Source organism: Anopheles aquasalis, chromosome 2 (genome assembly GCF_943734665.1).
Source record: "Anopheles aquasalis chromosome 2, idAnoAquaMG_Q_19, whole genome shotgun sequence".
NCBI lineage: Eukaryota > Metazoa > Arthropoda > Insecta > Diptera > Culicidae > Anopheles > Anopheles aquasalis.
The window spans coordinates 30,637,501-30,652,561 of record NC_064877.1 but is presented as its reverse complement, the minus strand read 5'-3'; the positions used below and the strand labels follow the sequence as shown (position 1 = coordinate 30,652,561).

The window sequence follows — 15,061 nt, the reverse complement described above, 5'->3', positions numbered from 1 at the left end:
ATTTGAGACTTGCAGCTTTGTTGAGGGTGCTGGGAGCACAGGAAACGAAAAGTAATTTTTAAGGATGAAAATGGCTTCAGTCACACAGCGGCCAGTTAGCTTGGAGATGGAATGTTGCTAGTTTTCTTAAGAACTGCACAGTGGACAGCTTTCAAATCTTGAGAAGGACAAAATGTTACATTCAGCTAGTACTGCAATAGAAGGGGCAAAGCATGAATGGCTTTATTGTTTACTATAGACGATTTAATGGTTTGTTTTTTGATCAAACAATAAAACTTTAAAAACAAAACCCTTACCTCAAGAGCCTGATTCATCAGCTAGCTAGTTAAACATAATTTTCTTTGTATTATTTCGTGTTTTATCATACTGTAAAGAATAAGATGATGCTGGAAGCGTAAGACGTTAAAATCCTTTTAGGACAAAAGTACGATGGATCTCAACTAATATTGAGCATACGTTCATTCAACCAGAAAAATGATTTATCAATGAAATAGTCGCTTAAACTTGTTTTCCTAGTTGTCTTGTACTTACAAGCTGCCGTCGTTTCCACTCGTTGATGGCTAAAATGGCCTTTCCTCTAGCGTCCTGGCTTACGTTGGCATCCGTTGTGTGGTTAGCCACACGCGATGGGTTTGGTAGAGTTCGGATACATTTCACCGCTCCTCTCGCCGAATTTCCGGGCAAACTAAAACCCCACACCGCGTGTCTAAGATGCAAAAGCACAAGAAAGATGCTACGATGCCTTGTGTGCCGGTCTGAAGTATCCTCTGGATGGATTTATCGTCCCGGAACATCAACAAACTGCTACTGCTGTTCAGCGCATTCCGGTGCATTTCGGGAAAAGCGAAACGAGATGCTTCGATGCTAATGGTACCAACGTCCGTACCATCTCCACGACGAAGCTGACACCTCCCACTTCAAATGGAAGGAAGGAAATCCAATGAGCTGTGTATACCTCGTGACGCCCGGCAGACAGCTCTCTCTCTATCTCTCTAAAAGCTAAAACGTTTCAACGTAGAGCTAGCGGAGTGATTGTTTGCAAAACGATTCCTTCGAGCTGCATGCTCCGTCCTCCGACAGCCGATGGCGCGTTTTCGTAAACGAAGCCCCGTTTTGGCAGCTTCACGGCAAAGTTTGATAAATATTTGATCGAAAAATGGAGCACCATTTCGTCGTTGTGTCGCGCTGTGTACCATACCGTTCGCTATCCGTCGGTGGTGAGACCAACCAGCTTGGTGAGCTTACCATTTGCCGGTGACACGCAGGCCGCAGGGACACCTTTAATCAATCGATTGATCGGTGCAAAACCGACGCTTTTCGCAACACTCGATTGCACCGCAAACAGTGGTGTCGCTAGTGACAGACGGAGCACCATTGGCGGAGAAGAACCAAAGCCAGTGTGTCCTAGGGACCACCATGCGTGGCATCCAGTGATCAATCGATCAAGTTGAAAGCGTTGTGTCCATCATGCGGCATGAGTGGAAAATTATTCCAGAAAACTCACTCCTTTAGTGGTGCGGTCACCGGTTGTGCATCATTCGAGTGAGCTTTCGCTAACAAGCAAACGAGTATAGGTGTGCTGGACTGTGTGCTGATGTGCGTGTTAGTCTACACGTGACGAACGAATGAACTAAATGGAAAAACGAAGGGAACCACTCGCTGAACAAAGTTTCTAACGAAATGTTTTTGTTTTCCCTTTTCCTTTTCAGGTAAGCGGAAGCGATCAAAGCAGTGATGTGCCTTGCGCCACGGTAGTCATTCCCTGGTCTGCTCACTGAACACCACGACCAAGTGAGCTCCAAATGGTTGGAAGCGTAAGAAGATTTAGTGCAGCATCGAGCAACAGCAGCACCACCACCAATTGAAGCGGAAGTTGTGGCTCATGGTTTCGGGTTTTTTTTGGAGCTTTTTCTTCTACTCGCAGTACAGCACAGAAAGAGCTTGCTAGTAGGTATAGCGGTGTGTAAAGTTTGCCACAGAATGACACGCGATGCGATGCGCTACCTCACTACCATTTTGCTGCAGCTGGTGGTAAGCAGCTTTTCTTCTTTTCGAAGAAGCTGTCGGTGCATGTGTTTAACTCATGCTTCGTGAACTTTGCGATACTGGAAATACGTTTTTTTTAAGGTACCGTACCACTGCTGCTTGACACATGCTCGTCGGTTTTTAGTTCTCGTCTGAGCACAGATTAAAAAACAAAGCTCCTTTCTGGCTCTCGCTTCCTGTGCTGGTGGGATTTCACTTTAAAAAAAACGGCGTTTTGGTTCCCCAGAATGAAAATTCTCCGAACTGGCACCAACCGCTGTGACGCTCATTGTGCGAGTAGCTGAAACTGAATCAGCATTTGCCAACAGGTCATGTTCTCCGTTCACGGCAACAAGCGGCGGATTTAAAATAAAAATCCTTTTTTTTCGGGACAGCCCAATGCAACCCACAGAAAGGACACATCATGCCGGAGTATCATAAGGAGAAGGCAGGCGAACGGTGGTCCCCGTAATCTTTCACAAAGCTTCTTGATGATGTCCGCGTGCGGCAATCATGAGTTCTCCGCAGTAACTTCAATCCTCTCATTATGTTTATGAGCTTATCGCGGGGTATAGCTGTTTCTTGAGGGACCCCGAAAAATACGCGAAAGCTCATTCCACCGCAGAACAACAGCAGAACGTAAGCAAAATGCGCCAAAAAAAAAAGGGGTCCAGAGATTTACTTTAAAGAGATGCTACAAAACGATGGTTGACTATCAAAAGGTAAAGCCTGTTCCGGGTTCCGGGCAAGGGAACCCCAGGCCAGCCAACCAAACGTAGTTAGGACTACAAACAAAAATCCAATCAACCCTCACGGCGGGATGGAAGGGTAAATTACCGCGTTACCACACGGGTAAGCTACGTAAGGGTGGAGCAATCATGTTCAACGCCCTAAAACACATCCAATTTAATGTCAGTGATTCGTTTCAGCACCACCGTGTCAATGGTATGGCGTATGTCTTGTGCTTAAATATGTAATATGACCAGCGATGCAAGAGATAAAGCGACAGATGAGCGAGGGAGATGTGTTGTTTTGTTTCACTTTCGCTGTGATCACGTTTCACCAGCACCACCACCACGACGACAAACATGTTTTCTAATCGTCGATTGAAGGTCGATGGAGCAGCCTCGCGATGAGAAGAGATGTTTCCTATTCATTGTCGCTTCGTTTCGTTCGCTGCCTGGCGTTGATGGCTGTATGGAGAGTGATGGCTGGATTGTTGTAACGAACGCCGCCTGTTGACGTGGCTTTTGGCGACACCTTTCCAGCTAAACAGCAGCCGGAAACGACAACGCAGACGAGTGCTCTCGCCTTGTTTCGGTTTCGTCACAAGACACATGAGACGTTAGGCCGCCCGGGGAGGGGGGGGGGGATTTCAGCTCTTGTCTGCGTGCTAAATTAATTCATATTTGACACCAGCCCCACTTCCACTGCTTCGGCCCACTTGCTTGCTCATTTCGTGTGTGGTCCTTAAACGAAGCGGAAAAGCAAAACGCTTCTTCTTCTCCTTCACTCGGTTGGTTGGATGGTTCGTCAAAAGGATGAAACTGATCCATAGCTAGCTGGTTGGCCACTTGAATGTCTTATTCGCTCTGGTGCGCTGACAGAATAATGGAAGGAACACCGTGGAAGGGGCAGAACCCATTCGAGCTTTATGGCAATTATGGAGCATGACAATGGTTAAACGAAGCGAAACGCGAAGCGCATGGTACGTACGTACGTGCGTGCTTTTGCAGACCGGGATGCATACCAACCAACGCCAAGCAGCAGCGGTTCCCTGCGGTTCGGTACTAATGACAGGTAAGGGGCCAAGGGGTCCGCACACATTCCCTGCGATTCTGTGGCCAGCTGTGGTACCCTTCCAAATTGGACCGATTAACAGGAATCAGCGATTACTTCACTTCGCCCATGCTGCTCGGTCTTGCACTCTCGGTAACGTGGGCATCGTGGCCATCGTGGACTTGCTGGAGTGGCTCGAAATTAGCATTCCCTGTTGCCTGCGCCAGGTGCACTGTCCTAGAGTCCTAGAGGCTGGTTTGCCTTTCTCTCTCTCCCTCTCTCCGTCTGTCTCTCAAATTATCTCTCTTTCTTTGTCTTTATCACAGCTCTTTCCCCTTTTCTTATATCATTCCTGAACTCGTCCATCGCGATTAGCGGACACTACCACAGCATACTAACCGCATTGAACCGGTTCGCTGCGACGTCGCTGGCCAGACTCTGGCCACTCCGGCCACGGTAATGATGGACTATCAGTTACACAGCAGCAGCCACCGCATCGCCACCACCCACCCACCTACCACCATTGACCGCTAATTGCTCATGCCGCTCATTATGTTGCGATTTTGTCACGCTGCATGTCTCTGTAGCGCGAACGCGAGCGCGAGCACTCCCGTCGTCGTTGATTACGATGCCCCCGGGTGGACACGGTCGAGGGGCGTGAACCTTGGGGAACAATGTTGTGCCAGAGAAGGTGGACAGAACCGGCGGGGGGACGGACAGCCCGTGGTGGAAGAAGAAGGCGCGCATTCGCACCAACACTAACAGCTGTGCCCGGTGTGGCCACAGCAGCGTATGCAAATGAGTTTTAATTAAAACATTGCCCGCGCGTCATCGCGTCCGATGCTCTGCCAAGCAGGAATGGGGATGCCCCTTCTCATAACCCAAGGCAGGTGCTGGAGTTTCGCGCCGTTCACTTCGCATTTCGCGTCATGTGACTTGCGCTTTTTTTTTGGGAAAAACTTTTGCCAACCAAACGGTGGCGAGAGATCCAGAGGTGCAACTGGTACCAGGGAGAGGACCTTTGTGCTAGCAAGATTGAGCTCTAGCGCTTCTTGGAAACGTTCCGTTCCTTTCCTTGTTTCTGTCTCGCAAGTAATGGCTTTCTTTGCCACAATCGCTGCGCGCTGTCCGCTGTCCGGAAGTGCAGACCGGAAGTGCGTTTCTCCGGGTTTCCGAAAAGGGTCGCCGGTTGTGTGCCTTTGTGTTTTTCTGGTGCAAAGGTGCAAGAAATTCCAAATTCATTAAAGAGATAAATTTATTAAAAGCATATTCAAATGAAAAGCCCTGCGTTTGCCCGCACTGGCAGCATGAGCAACAGCAACCTGCCTGTCTGCCTCTCTGGTCAGTCAGCTATCATCATGGCATCGCATCAAGCAGTGCAGTGGTGCACCAGGAACGAAGCTAGGAACCTAGAGGACTATGCATCTCCTTCCTCGGCTCACAATGGCCGCTGCACAATGCAATTCGAAAATGAATTAATTTATATTTATGTGAAACATAAATCATTCAGAAAACGGTGAAGGGAGGTGGGCTTGGTCTCGGTTAGGAAATCCTTTCGTAAACAACTCCATGCCCTCGTTCCAACCATCCATCTAGCTCGGACCCTGGAGCACCGAACAGATGCTCACCGGAACCAGCACCGACAAATAGCCAGCCAGCCAGGCAGTAGCCTTCGGCCGTTAGGTGCTCACCAGGACGCGAACGCACCGGCATGCATACAGGCACCACAACGGAGCCTCGCTCTGTCGTTAAATGGGAGTGTCCTTTACCTCTAGGGGAAGGGAGAAGCAGCTGCTCTACCGATTGTGGTGTGCTGCAAGGGTAATTCACTTTTCAAAATTGCCCATTTGTGATGAGTGCTGCAGGAGTGCTGTACTCTCCACTTGTTTCGTTAGTGCTGGTTCTACCGGTGCCGGTGTCTTTCCGGGTGCAGTATCGAAGAGGTCGAGCACAGACGCACTCGCTCTCCATAGAAGGAGGGTCTCTGCCACCTCTGCAGAACCGGCTCATCACGCCAATGTCGGTCGCAATGCAATTAACGATAAACAAATAATCATAAAATTACCTTTGCCTTTGCCGGGGGCTTCGAGCAAAACGCGTGTGAGGGATGGTGTGGCACGTGGCCACAGACCATCGTTCCCGTGATCGTCCTTCCGGTCGGTCCACCCGGTCCGGTGCATCCGCGTGATGTGATTTGTGCCACGCTGATGCGTGTGCGATGTGCAGTCAAGCAAAGGCACTTCGGTTCGAGCCCCGCTGATGCCCATTGGCTAGGCTCCGTTGCCATGTGTTTTATTGTTTCGTGTTTTCGTTTCTATTCGTTCGGTCGGAAAATTTCGCATATCCTCGGTGGCACCTGCAGCACCACCCTGGCCTTGTTTATGACTTTGAGGTGCGAGGCGTGCAGTCTCCTGCGAGCGAGCGAGCGTAAATCGGACGATCGCGAAAGCACACAGGAAGTGCGACACATTGGTCAATCACTATGCACAACATGTTCCGGTGTGCTGTGCTGTCGGCGTCATCGTTCGCGTTGTCGCTGTTGAACGGTACTGCCGACGGAATGGTCGTCTTCCGGTGGCCACCTGTGAGTGAGTGTGGCCATCGTTTGCCGAACATTTCCGGTGCATGTGCCGGTGTATGCAGGGGCCAGGTGGCTAGGTAGCTTTTGCACGCAGATTCTCACCGGTAATGCAATTATTGCTATGGCAGCCAGGCACCTTTTTCGTGTTTTGTAGAAGGTAAAACAAGAAACAGTCTCGCTGTGACGATACTCATAGCAATGCTACGTGTTTTAATGTGGATTGGATTAATGCTGTTGCTCGTAAAAGAGTGCAGCATCAATCGATGTGATTGCCGGTTGAGTAGTACATGCCGCTGCTTTTGTTAATATACCCGAATGCACATAAGCGGTGCTTAATATATCTTTAAATGGTCGGCTGAGAGTTTGTTGAACAGTGCTTTTCTGTTAAGTTAACTTAAATGCACGGTTTAGGAACTAGGTTTAATGAATGGTAATATTTTGCATTTGCTGTCCAAGCGCGTGGAAACAATAGATGATGAAGTGTTTCTATAATTGACATTGTACGATCAAGAGCAAGTTTCAAACGCAGAAATAACTAGCAGCATCTTTAGGAAATGAGTACAGCACTTCTAGTTCACTATACTGTGACAATGATTGTTAAAAAAATAGTTTGTTGGCTTCCACATGATTCACAAGACGGCAAAAGAAGCATTTGTCAAGAATTGCTTGATCAAACAAAGAAAATTCCTCCTAAAACAAAGAAATATCACATCAAATCCTTTCTGAGAACGTAATACATCACGGCCATCCTAAAAGAAAATAGTTATAGGTAAGCTTCGGGATGCGCCTCCATCAAAACCAAAAGAAATTGTTCTCGGCTGTGCAAAGGTCACCATCCTCTGAATATGGTGGAACGTGAAAGGTTAACGGCAATTCAGAAGTCGCCGTAGCCACGAAACAACCAGGATGAAATATCAGCTATGATCTTTTGTTGTTGCAACCTGATAACGTTCGACAACATGCCGGTAGAATCGGAATTTATCAAATGTCATAGGCACTACTCGCTGTATATTATTCGCTAGACCTTAGATTGACATTAGATAAGACTAGACGTTAGATTGTATGTATAATTATTAGACTATTCATCATTTGAAGAACAAAGGTTTTCCGTTGATATGTTTAGTAACACGAAATTGTTTTAAACACAACATAAAAGCAATACTTTAATTCTGGCAGTGTAATGATATCATCTCGAAATGTTAATTTAGTGGATTTACTTACATACAAAACACTGTTTATATTCAATACGCACAAATACGCTGTTTATATTCTATATAATAGCCATATAATGGTTCTGTTTGAAATTACAGTTTGAGATCAAACAGAGTTGAAGGAACAACTAATTCCCGCAACTAAACGCTCTAATGCACCGAAATACTCCAACGATTACGTCCGATCTACGGGTAAATCAAAACTAAACAATATCGACGCTTTGGCATCAAAGAAGACACCTTGAAGAGCCCCGCGCGGTCGATGCAATGTCCATTCAATGCTCCCCGGAGGAGCACTCGATTGAGTCGATGCCAAAGCTCCCCGCGGGGTATTCATTTTCGATTTCAAAGATTCGATTCTCTCTGGTCATTCTCACCGTCCAGCGTGCCCTCGCTTCTCCGCACCCATCTTTGTGAAACCTGAGCCAGCAGCAAAAGAAAGATGAGCTGTGAGCCAGAGAGTGTAAAATCGGGTCAAGCGTTTGGTCAAGCGCGTGGATAGCACCAATTCATAGCGGCAATCGCTGTCGCTCGGATGGTCGCTTGCTAAAAGATTACTGGAAGCCACCGAACGGAAAAGAAGTAGAATGGTGTAGACAAACGGGTTCCGATGCGCCAGTCCACCCTGAACTATTACAGCCGGGAATTGCCCAAAGCTCGAACTAATAAAGCAAGGGCCAGCGCAGACCAAGATGAAGTTCAGTGCCAGCCACCGAACCGTCGGTGGAAGCAATAAAAGAAACAAGAGTCCTGGGAGTCCTGCGCTGCAATTGGAAGATCACCGTCGCCTCCCATTCTCCGATGCTCGTGGCCCCGAGTACCCCGAGGGTTCTACCTTCTTTTCAATTCCGGCGCTCGTCTCTGTGTGCGCTTGGCAGGAAGTTAGCGAAAGAGTAAGAGAGAGAGAAAGAGCGACAGAGAGCAGTAAAGTACATCGTCCTCAATGTTCCGGTCGTTCCGAATGGTCGCTCTGGAAACGGTACGTGACACGAATGAGAATGGAATCTAATGATTTTATTATTGTACCGTCGTCGTAAGTACTCTCGGTACTCCACTAGCGCCGCACGCCTTTACTTCCCCCGGATGGATGGACGTCCTCGACACAAACGGGACCGGTGACCTGCGGGATTGGCCCGGGGGAGCATCAGAAAAGAAATCCTCAAATTTTCCCACCACAACCTGCGCCAACACAGTAGAGTCACTGTGATGTGCACCCCCTCCCGTGTGTTGACCATGAAAGTTATCTACCGACCGACACTGTCAACCGAGCTTCCGAGATGTGACTTGGCCCTCGACGGGCAGAGAGAGAGAGAGAGAAAGAGAGTTTCCTCCCGGGGACCGACATTGTTGGCGCAAATTTGTCGCACTTGGCAAAGTATTTCGATTCCCTCGAAGGCACTGGAATAATTGACTGTGAACAGGTTAGCAAATTTGGCCACCATCGAGCAGCCAGCTCACAGGTGCTCCTGGCTGGGACCGTGCACTGGTTACGCCATTGTTACGGTGTGCAAGTCGTGAAGCCGAAGAGAAACCATAGGTCAGGGAGTTGTTTGGAGTTGATTTAAAGTTTGCTTTACTCCCGTCACCTCCCCCGTTCCACCCGTCCGTCCTCTCGCGCGCCCCCTCATGCTGTTGGATCCTGAATGAAGGAGCATCTCTCCTGTACCGTGAACACTCCATAACGAACCCCATAATGCCGTCGGCAAACGCGCTGTTGTGGGTCGAACGTAGCGTACGGTAAAACGGCGAAGGAACCGCGTCCTAGCTCCCAATAAACTGCCAAGAAACTGGTTGGTTGGAGCGAGAAATTTCGTTGCCTTCCGGGCGTTAAACTTCGTTGCATGCGCATGGGATTTATTCGTCGACATAAGTCGAGGTGAGGCTGGCTTACCAGATACATCAGCGATGGTCTACAGCGATGGTGGTTGATGCTGAGCAGCGCGGATGCACAATCCCTTTTGCCGATCTCTCGCTGGCACCACCGTTGTTTGTGTGGTTCTTAATTTGCGCCCGGCGTACCGTGCACCGTGCACAAGGAAAGGGAAATTCTTTGACCGCGTGCTCCACCAGGCGGTGTGCTTTTACCATCCGATCCGGTCTTGCCATCCGGAGCACGGCACGACGAGTGAGCAGAAATTTACGGTAAACTTTTAATCTTACTACTACCATCTTGGAAGTAAGTATTTAATAATGCACAAGCAACAGCACCGGCAGCTCCCGGTGAATGCGCGAAGCCGTGAAGCGAGCGAGCATTTCGGGCAGGCGGGATGGTGCAGTGTTCTAATGGTGTACTTACACGCGACCGACCGCGACATGGTATGGGCCTGGTTGCCGTGAATTGTGGTCACACAATGGAACAATGCCATGTTTCTCGGGCAATGTCACGGGCGGCTCCACAACGAGGATACATTACTTGGTTTACCGAATGCGAATTGAACAGTCGAAACACATTGTGTGATAAGGGAGGATGTACGATTGTTTTGGCTTTTCACTGGATGTAATACGACATGCAATGCTTATGCTCGCTCGCCACGATAGGAACTTTTGTTGTTAAGATACGTTCATTCACTGTCATTTGGCGAGTTGTGAAACTTTATTTCATTTATATTTATTAAATTTATGTTAAATAGAGTAATTCCCTTCTTCCAAGATTGTATTGTCAAACAGGTTATAAAAGAAAGAAATGTGATCCGATAAAATCATCATAGTCGACTTTCCGTCATATAAGATCTTTAATTTGACGTAAATGAGAGCGTTCTTTACATAAAAATGCTATCGTGGCCATGAAGCCCTACATAAGAAATGCATTGCAATGCAGCAGCTATCTTTTCAAGTTTCCAAAATGTATGCCAAGGAAACAAAAATTTATGCTATCTTTCCTCAATCTACTCTACAGGGTGAGGCAAAAAAACTGCAACACAGTTAAAACGCCATACATTTTTCATTTTTGTTAGGATTTTATTGAATAAAACCAAAAAATGTTGGGAATTTCATAAACTTTCAGAATCAGTCAGTTATTTTTTTTTGCGATATGTTACTTTTTGGAGGAATTATGGTCTTGAGACCGTGAAGAGGCCTTGCTTCGCTTGGCCGCAAGTGATGAAATTCTGAACTTTGTTTTCTTTGATGAGAAACCATTCGTTATCCTGTAGTTTTTAAACGAAAAAAAATATGGGATTTAGTTTCCAGGAAAGTCAGCTGATAATTTACACTCTCGGCTGGCCACCACGACGCATAAACCGGGTTGATAATGGGTTGAGATGCGATAACACGCAATTTTTCGCATTATTCGCACATTTTCGTTCGGTGGATCCGATATAAATCAACAAATTAATGTTTCTAAAGCTATTAAAAGGTTCATTGTAGTCCTAGACATGCAAACAATTCATGCGAAATCCCTAGAGATTCCAACAGGACTCTGTATCTTCCCTCAAAGCAACCGAGACATGAATTTAGCGTAAAGAAACATTTCACACTTCATTTCCATGTCTCATTGGCTGTCAATATCTATGGGCGCAAAAAGCGCAGGACTTCTCCGTTTGCGGTATTTTGAAGGGCAAGGTTAGACCTAAACAATGACATAGTTTTGAACAGTTTATGCAAACGCTTCTCTAAGAATGAGCCAAAATACCACAAAGCACTCTGCGGGCAACGAGCGATGGTTTCTTCTACCGTCTCAAGATCATAATTCACCCAAACAGTAACATACCATAAAAAACTGAACTGATTCTGAAAGTTTATGAAATTCCCGACGTTTTTTGGTTTTACTCAAAAAATTCCAAACAAAAATGAAAAATATATGGCGTTTTAAATGTGTTGCAGTTTTTTTGCCTCACCCTGTACTCTTAATAATATTGTTCAAACAAACACATTTACGTAGTGCTTTATGATGTCAATGAATCCTAAAGTGCTTGTACTATCTGAATGGTTAGTGAAGAAATATTCAGTCTATAAATAAGCAATTGTAGATCCCTTTTCACATTGGATTTATTACTCCGCTTATACCATTCTAACGCCCACAGCTTCTCTGACTGAACTGAATTCGAATTATGCTGCACGCTACGATTGCAAAGCAAAGCCATAACCTTCCGTTGGCCCGTTTATCGGACGAAGAATAAACATTTCAGCAAAGGCAAAGTCCCTGTGTCCATCACCATGATGATGCTTTTTTGCCAATTTCTATGCACACCGACACGTGTGACGTGTTGCCGCTGCAATCCCAGCTGAAGCTGATCGAACGCATCCTGATTCGAGGCGCCTTCTTCGAGGGGTCAGCAGCTCATGCTCAACGGAAATGCAATCAATCATAACGCAAACAGAGAGTGCACGCTTGCTTTCTTATCATTCGTGGCCATTGGCCTTAGCTCCGATAGTGTATTTTGCCGGGCTGCTTTTTTTTGTGAGAGCTAGTATGTTTCTCAAACACCTCATTCATTTCATCGATCGATTCCCCGGCAACGGTCGGTCGGTTCGGTCGGTGTTCTGTACGCTCCGCAGGTGCTCCCACTGCTCACTAGAAGCAATCGAAGAAAGCTTGATTACGGTGGACCATCGTGTAGCGGAGATAGCGAGCACAGGTCTCTTCTCAATCAATGCTCTTTGGATTGATTGGCAAACTTTGGTTCGGTTTCTTGTTATCTACCGTACCACGAGGATGCGGCGGCAGCCATTCCTGACAGGCTTGTTGCGATTGCGTCGTTCGGTCGGAGATCGACAGGAACCCATAGGGGCCGTTTGCTAAGGTTGACCGGTTGCTCTTTGGGAAAAGTCATCACCGGCAGTCGAAAAGTGAAGCGACCCCGGGTAAACATGACCGTGTCGGAGCGGAGATTGCAGTCCCGGTTGCTCGGCAACGAGCGAGTGGAATAGATTACAATGGACTTAAGAATCGTTCGTTTGCCTAGAAACAGCAGAATGTAGATTAGATAAAGGAGCACTTTGGGCGTTTATTGTTGAGTACGAGTGATTGATTACACAAAATCATGCTGCGGTATTTGATCTCACTGAGTTTAAGGACGTGTTGGACGAGCATTATCCGCTGGAACTGGATGGCAAATACGTATTTCAGGTTCGGCAATCTCACCGTGAAATGCTTATGAATAATGTGTCCTCATTCCCGGACCGAAACATGAGTGGTTCAAACTTTTATAATCACTTTAATCATTATTTTCAAAATCATCTGATATGCTTTCATTGTGCGGAAAGTTTAAAGTAAAATCACGGTCCAGCCACTACCATGGACACTGCCCAGACCGTCCGTCTAACCGAAAGGATGCTATGCCAGAGAGAGACTTGTAAGCCGGCATTTTATCATAAATTTTAATGAAACCATCCACATCATCCGCCTGGCTCAGCTCGTCCTTGGACGAAACTTGTTCCCACACATGCACACTCCGAAATAAGGGTAGCTACACAACAGCGCAATGATCGCGTTCCGTTACGAACGGGGAGGAATGGATGGGATGACATAGTTTTTTAATTAAATTCGGTGTTCGGTCGCGGAACGGATCCTCTCCGTTCAGCGTGTGTAGTCGTGTGGCGGAATCGGCTAGCGGTGGTCATCTAACGAACTACCACCCTGTAACACCGACCATCACGGCGATCCGGCGATATGCAGCTGGCTCCCCTGCATCGATTGCAGAAGGATGGCAACGCTGTCTGCAAGCGGATCATTCCAAAAACGCGCTGTCCACATCAAAAGCATTACTTTCCAACGTAAGGGGGATGTTGTGTATGTGTAGCGGCATGACATTGCATTTCATTGCGCGCATTTTTGGTCGCTCGTTACAGATACTTTCTGTCAACCATTTTTCGTGACGACGGCATTTTTAGTGAGCATCGCCCGAAGCCTGGTGATCATTTTCTTTTTGGACTGCTTTTTGGTCAACCATGATATGTTGGACAGCAGATTTTATTTCATACATTGACTGCCTGTCAACTCAGTAAGGAAATGGTTGTACTAACCAGCAATAAATTATAGCTACTCAACACTTATTTTATATCAATACATACATAAGCATTTATGATAGAGTAAAAGATCCAATAGGATTCCGTGTTTACAATGTAGTAATGTAGTATGATTGTTTATTTAAAAGCAGAACCCTCACCGACCATGCACATTACTACCGTTTCTACAATGTATTTACATTGTTTCGTTGTTACTCGGTTGGTTTACTATCGACTTTCTCGAAAAACGAAATATATAAAATTAACGAGAACGAAAATACGTTGTGAGTAGTACGTGGACCCTTTTACTAGCCGGTCCTTTTTGTCGAGTGTTTGTGGTCGCCATTATTTATTCCCATCCCATCCCATCCGACAGCTGTAACCGACCGAAACCGAAAGAGAAAAGTAATTTTCGCTGGGCACCATTCTCCGTGGTACCACGTGGCTTCGGGAGGGCAAACGTTAATTGAAAGCCGTTTCAGTGCGAACTTCAGACACCAGCACCGGGGTGCAGGGTGTCATGTGTGGCTGGAAGCCCCACATAGCCACTGGTGTTGGACCATTTTGTACGTTCTGTACGCACTTGTAATAACTCACACCAATTTGTCAGCCTTCGGTGACGATTTGTAGCCGTCGTCATCAGCATCACCATCATTGCGGTGATAACGCGCGTTTGTGGTTTCGCTCGGCAAGGTAATCCCTTAATCCGTTGTCGAAGCGGTTTCTTTCTGGTGCTCTACTGGTGCGATCGCACCGCAGAATGTTGTTGCTGAAAAGTAGCGTAGTATTTAAAAAATACCAGCGTATTTCAGCAGTTTTCCAATGATAGACAGTTTGTTTTCTCTTGAATGAGGAGCTCGAATATATTCGGCATTTCGATAAATCGTATAAAAGTTTAATGTATGCAATAATGTTTAAGTTTAAGGCTCCTTGAATTAAAGATTTCGTATCTCATTTGATTTTACTGTTCTTAAGGGGAAATTATCGTTAATTCGAACCAGAAAAGGGTAATTTAAAAGGGGTCTCAATCTCATATTGGCATGCGAGCCGCAGAAGAAAGTATCAACCAGTCCGCGGGCCGTTTCACCACCAATTTTGGAGGTGCATGGCTTTATTGAATTTGCTTTTTCCCACCAAACCGCATCCGGTGCCAGTGTTCATGGCCAGCGAGGTAAAGGCAATTCCAAAATTGGTTCCGATAATGGAGGCGCCAGGTAACCGGTAACATTGCATAGTTTCAGGGGTTTGTAAAATAAATTTAAGTTGCTAAATTTTAATGGCTAAATTGCTAAAAAATAATGACCAAACTTACATATACACCGTGGACGTGGCAGTGAGCATCGAGTTTGAGACCGTTGATTTAAAGGTTAAAGTATAATGTCTCTAGAAACGTTGTTTATGGAAAAATCGCCCTGAATGTTGCGCTTTCGCTAATTTATACAAACATGTTAAACAAGTTAAAACTAAACAAAACATTTCAAAAGTTCTGTTTTCAATCGCGAATTGCTTCTACTTTGCA

At 46.4% G+C, this 15,061-nt stretch overlaps 1 protein-coding gene across 6 annotated transcripts in view; it reads left to right on the top strand.

The window, feature by feature from the left end:
* LOC126570388 (low-density lipoprotein receptor-like) overlaps window positions 1-15,061 on the top strand; it is a 220,207-nt gene that overhangs the window by 143,312 nt on the left and 61,834 nt on the right. The gene's annotated exons all lie outside the window — the stretch shown is intronic.